Here is a 6,438-nt window from a genome sequence, read left to right on the forward strand (position 1 = left end):
CAGGAACATTCACAAAAAAAAAAAAAAAAAAAGAATAAAATCACCCAAACAAAACGCAGGTTAAGAAATTATTTTGCATACAATTTGCTATTTAAAAAGCAGCACATTCTAATATCACTATACAGAGTACCACTTTGACAAACTTTTTTTGTTTAATTTGTATTTATTTACTTTTTATTTATTTTACATTTGTTGACCAGGCTAGTTTAACTGGATATATGTCCATTTTCAGTAGAGGCCCAGGGAGAAAAACTCTGCCTAAAAAACAAAGCAGAATATTGCAACTACAGATACAGTTTACTTGTCAGACAAAACAGCTATTTACATGGTAATCATGATAGATAACAGTTTTTTTTTTTTTTTAAGACCAAACAATAATAAAAGAAAAAAGTATTTAGAAGGGTGTAAGACATTCCAAAATCAAAGTTGTATATACGTCACAGAAGAACAGATAATTATTTATAAGGCAGGGACACATTATTTAAAAGGCAGTGACACATTCATAAGGTCCTTGTTGGGTGCGATCATCCTAACCTATAATAGTATCTGAGAAGAATGGGTTTTGTACAGTCTCAAGTTAGCTAACTGATCAGATTAACTGGAACCGGAACAAATAGAGAAACTAGCGATACCACTGCCGTCAGAGCACCAGGTCCAAAGGAGCACACAAATAGAGCTTTAACGCAATTTTTATTTTAAAACGACAAAAAAGTATTTGTATTTCTAATGAAGCTACTGTTTGAACAGTAGCGAAAACGCTTTTTTGTCGTTTTAAAATAAAAATTGCGTTAAAGCTCTATTTGTGTGCTCCTTTGGACCTGGTGCTCTGACGGCAGTGGTATAACTGATCAGATTAACAGAGGGGTAGAAAGTAATAGTCTTAAATGCAGCAATGAAGTGAGTAGCATTTAGTGTGAGAACCTAGGAAAACAGGAAGAGGAATCTAAGTCTGGGATGGTAAAAGGATATAGCCAGTGGGTTGTAAGGTATATTTGAGTTTCTTTTTGAATAGTGGAGTTAAGAAAGAGATGTGAGTTCACCAGGAAGTAGGTTCCAGATTTTTCCCACAGTGTTAGAGAAAAGTGAATCTCTTGCTTTATTGTTGGTTTTTTGTCTAGATACGAGTAGTTTATTTGCTGAGCATATGTTTGTAAGATTTTTATATGGGGTGATTAGACTCATGAGTATTGGTGTATTGCTTGGGTGATAAAGGGTCTTATGGGCAATAATACGTTGGTGAAATTGAATTTGATTATGCAGCTCCAGCCATCCCAGTTGTTTCAGATTTTGGCAGTGGTGGGTTCTAAAAGGGCAGCCGGTTGCAAATCTGGCAATGTTATTGTAGAAGGTTGCCAGCTTATTGAGGTTGCTTTTTGAAAGATTAGTGTATATAGGAGAGGCATAGAGGAGAGTTGAGATAAGGTGGGTGTGGGCAATAGTAGTTCTAGCTACGGGAGTAAGGAATGGTTTAATCTTATAGAGAGAGCCTAGTTTTCTGTTGACTGATTTTATTGTGGTGTTGATATGAGTATTATATTAATAACAGATTTCCATTTAGAAATGCAGCAAGATCAGTGGTCTGCATGCCCGGACCCCCAGTTAACAAATTCAAAACAAGAAATAAATAAGTTATAGAATCAGGACATGCTACATTTTGAAAAAAAACTTGTAGGGGAAAATGATAACAGAGTTTGCATTCTTCTACCTGTACTCTATATTACATCTGCTCTTTTTAAACATGACATATTGTATTAAAGAGAAACAAATAAGTCAGCTGTGAACAGCAAATACTTCCTGGAACGAAAGGCAAATAACTTTGTGTTTCTGAGGGGAATGTAAACATAACTGGAACTGGAAATTCGGAGTAAACTGATAGGGGTGGACGAAATATACTGTAACGCATCTCAGTGGAGCGTTTCTGATAAGAACAAGGTGATTGCAGCTGCTAACATCTACTTTAGACTGCTGGAATTTAAAATTTAAATGGGTTACAGTGTGGAACTGGGGATGACAAGAGTTGCAGTGGGTGGAGAATAATGTCGAAATCACAGTCCAAATAGTGGGATTGTTCTTTTGAATGGGTGTTTTGTTACTAGCGAATTAGCAAAAAAAGCGTAGTTAACTTAAACAACTGTTAGGTGCCATTTACTTCCTGATTGTGACTGTCAGAGAGTGCGACGTAAAAGGGCCGTACTTATGGGTAGGCGTTTCTACCTGTACACCGGTAATTGTTTTTATAATGCAGTATTTGTGAGAACTCTGGTGCAGTTATTATATTATATTATATTCCTGACTTATCTGGTATTGTAGAAAGTTTTTTGGGCGAATTCAATTGTTTCAGTTATTTTGTTGTAGCTGTTGGACTGTGTGATTATTGTTCACTACGGTCTGGTATCGTACAGAAGTACGATAGTCGTCTATGTGAGCTTTTTTTGGTTTTGCTTCTTTTTATAACTTTGATAAACCTGATGGTTTGAGAACAGTCGCTAAGTAATTGGTGCCATTACATCTACGTTTTTGTGTAATAAGTTCTTATTCTCCCAATTTTGTAAGTTAGTGGTGCCATTATTTAATCAGATATTCATGTTTAGAGCCTTAATGCCCGTTTCTAGAAACAGTTGTTTAGAAGCATAGTTAGGTACTCTCTGTGACTGAGTTTTAGAATGGTTGCCTTGTTTCTCCTTACTATTAAGTAGTTTCCCTGTCGGTTGACGAGGCTTTACACTAGTAACACAATATAAGTTTTCCGAGGTTGTTCCGGAGTTTACTGCGTCTTAAAATGTTAGTAGTGTGTTTTTGTTCATATTAGTAGACTGCTGTTACTTGAGTATCTTTAGAAGCCTGCTCGTACATTCCCATTAAGTATTTAGCCGCTATATTTGATGTCTTAGTGGTCACTTAAGATTAGTAACTGTTACGTTTCTTCCCATTTTATGTTAGTGTAACCGATGCAAAACAAGTAATGAAAATGAAAGCTTTTCTTAGTTTAATTTTTAATGACGCAGTAGAACACATTGAGGTCTTTATAATTTATCCCATTTATACAGGTGATTTGTTAAGCGCCACTTCACTTGTGTACGGCTATTTTTCACCTTTTCTTTATTTCTGGGCGATTCTGTTAATGAGTGGGTCCCATAGGGATATATCCAAGGGTAAGGTGGCTGTCGTTTAACTACAGTTTGATAACCGGTTATGGGATCAGGTCTCCTAACCATTGCCATTGGAGAGTATGTGAAGTAACGGGTATAAAAGAATGCTTAACATATTACATCAGTTCAGTTTAGGGTTACCACCTGTCCCTAAAATACCTAAATGTTATAAGAAACAGAATATAGTTCAGTTACATTAAGAAGTATTACCAGGATATGCGTGGATTAGAGGAAAACGCAAGAAAATCTTTTTCGTTTTTTTTTATACTTTAAATGGTGAACACTTGTGGCTTTGTAGGTAGGGGGTGTGCACACAGTGCAAGCCATACAGGCATAGTCGTAGGAGGAAGTTGCTTAAAATGTAATTGGTCACATTTAGCTTGTAGATTAATACAAAAACCATTAAAGCCATCCAAGCAACTGCCAAAGGTAGAGAGAAGACTGATAATACAGATTTTATAAAAAATATTTTGCGGTTAACAGAAAATGGTTTACAGATTGACAAAACAATTAATCAATAATTCATTTAAGTTAATAGTTAATTCAGCTAGCACTGTTGTACTTCCATAACAAGTGCGTGTGTACGTATGTGGATATATATATATATATATATATATATATATATATATATATATATATATATATATATATATATATATATTTAGTGTGTGTGTATAGGTGCATATATGTATAAAACTTGAAAAGAGACCACAGCTGTGTTAGTTGAGTCAGGCAGAAACTTTTTCCCCACCCGGTTATTGTGTTCTTAAACACCACTGTCTTTCTAGTTGCCTGCCCCTTAAGTTAATTTGACCATATATCTCATTTCCTCTCTGCTTTATTGTCTTGGGTGAGTAAGCACAAAATTATCATTTTGTGGAATCGGTCCCCTTCACCTATTTAAATTTATTGGCCATCATGCTGTATTCCATAGTACCAGAATACAAAAGTAACCACCCCCTTTCAGTCTATCTTACTGTTTTAAAAATAGCGACTATCCACTAAAACTCAACTCTTTAGACGGGTAAAACTTAAGTTACCTACTTTCACATCTAATTCCTGTAGTGCACACTGCAGTGTTTAGGATAAACCATTTTTTTTCATCTTACCTTTAAGCATCCCTGTGACTAGTACTTGCTCTAAAACCTGCTGGAAAGCACTAGGAAGCCTTAAACTGATACAAGCACTCAACTCTCCTTGTTAATAAGGAGAAATTAATCGTAGGCACTAAACAGCCTGTAATTGAAAAGTACCTTGCTAAGAGAAAATAGCTCTTATTCTTTACAAAAAAAAAAAACAAAACACCAAACCAGGCATGTCCAGGTGTCAGCTTCCAGTGATTTCTCCTGTCCACCTGGTGAATCTGGGCATACTGGGGCAATGCAGCAATTGTCTCATGTACACAGACAACCCTCTTCTCCTACCACCCAACACTACAACCTGCGAGAGATGCACTTACATAGCCAAACCCAAGATTGTGCTAGACAGTCAAGAGGAGAAGGTTAGTACCCGCACTACACCTCAAGAAACACACAGCCCTTCTAAACCCACACCAACACCCTCACGTAGCAACATTAAACCCTCCTATGCGGAGGCCCTTAACAGTAACCTGCCCAAGTAACAAGGACCTGTGAAGCTGAAGCGCAAACTAACACCAGTCACAACCAAAGTGTAACATAGCTCAGGATATTCACTCCACCAGCCTAGTTGCCCAACACAATGCATCTGAAATTCTCCAGGTGCAACTAACACTAGGTAAGACTACAATCCAAATTGTAGCTTGCTACAGATCCCCCGCCATGCCCCAAGATTCTCATTACACATTTTTAAACATACTGGAAAATATTAAGATACAACCAAACACCCTAATACTGGGTGATTTCAACTACCCTGCCATTAACTGGGAAAACTACTTGTATACCAACAGCTTTGCCCAATGGTTCTTGGAATTCATAAATTCCAGTGCCCTGGATCAATTATTCTATAGTCCTACCAGGGGCTCCAATATTCTAGACCTGGTCATTACCAACATGGGAAATCGATGCTCCACACCTATGGTCACCCCCTCGTTGGTCAGGTCTGACCATAAGCTAATCACTCTTGACATCCACATCCCTTCCCCACCCCAAGTAAGGAAACCTCTGTATATAAAAAAAAAAAAAAAACTTCTCCAAAGCCAACTTCCTGCTAATCAAGTCAGAAGTGACAAACTTCATGACACCCATGCAGACGGAAACTGAAAGTTCGACTGCTGAATCCTACACTAAGACACTGTACGAGCACATAATTTGTGCATCAGTCGTGCCATCCCAAGTAGAACCACGACTCTCTCCTTCAAAAAAAAAGGAAGCCAATCTGGTGGTCCCCTGCCATAAACAGACTTTACAACAAAAGAAAAAAAAACTGTTGCAGAAAAGAGGAAAATCCCAGGATGCAAAAAACTCCCTTACCAGCCTCAGTAAGAAGCCGTGATCCCTCATAATATCCTCCAAAGGTAGTTACGACAAAATTGCCAAAGATTTCAAAGACAACCACAAGGCATTCTATAGCTATGTCAAGAATCTAAATGGCAATGCTCAGATCTGCTCTGAGGTACAACAGAATACCATTAAATATACTGATCGCAAGGATATTGCCAATATCCTGGCAGATTGATTTAGTGCCAACTTCACCCCCTAAAGGGTCCATCTCAATACCGAAAGATTGCCAAATTCCGGTAATGGCCACACAGGTAAAAGCCGCACTGTCCAAAGCTAAGAATACAGCATCCATGGGACCAGACGACATCCTGGGTTGTGTACCATCATGAACTACAAAATGAACTGGCACCTCACCTAAGTGTCATATTTAATCATAGCCTCACCTTGGGCTTCGTGCCCACTGAGTGGAGCACAGCTACAGTTATTCCACTCCACAAGGGGGGATCCACCCTGGATCCTGGGAACTACCATCCCATCAGTCTGATGAGACTGATCTGCAAGGCCATGGAACTTATAAACAAAGACATTGGCAACCTTCAAACACTGGACCCCACCCTGTTTTGGTTAATGAAGGGCCAATTGTCTCCTGTACCTGATTGACTTCTTCGAATCCAGTCTCCAGAGCTGTGGATGAGGGTAAGCCGGTCCACACACCCTATCTGGATCTCGCCAAGCCTTTGACACCATCCCCCACTCTGGAATCATAGATAAACTTACTAAGCTGGGCATTAATCCCTACGTCACTCGATGGGTTGCCAACTGGCTTACTGACAGAATCCATACTGTAAAAGTTGCCGACTCCAAATCCA

General features: G+C 38.4%; 1 protein-coding gene across 6 annotated transcripts in view; it reads left to right on the forward strand.

Annotated features, from left to right (window-relative positions):
* The first annotated feature begins 1,865 nt into the window (after positions 1 to 1,865).
* Positions 1,866 to 6,438, forward strand: part of BRF2 (BRF2 RNA polymerase III transcription initiation factor subunit) — a 163,923-nt gene continuing 159,350 nt past the window's right edge. Inside the window, exon 1 of one of the 6 annotated variants that reach the window (XM_044083053.1) lies at positions 1,866 to 1,932. The gene's annotated coding sequence lies outside the window, so the exon portion shown is untranslated. The other 5 variants (XM_044083049.1, XM_044083055.1, XM_044083054.1 and 2 more) reach the window with 5 other exon arrangements.

This window comes from Protopterus annectens, chromosome 9.part0 (assembly GCF_019279795.1).
Source record: "Protopterus annectens isolate FY-2018-M chromosome 9.part0, PAN1.0, whole genome shotgun sequence".
Classification (NCBI taxonomy): domain Eukaryota; kingdom Metazoa; phylum Chordata; order Ceratodontiformes; family Protopteridae; genus Protopterus; species Protopterus annectens.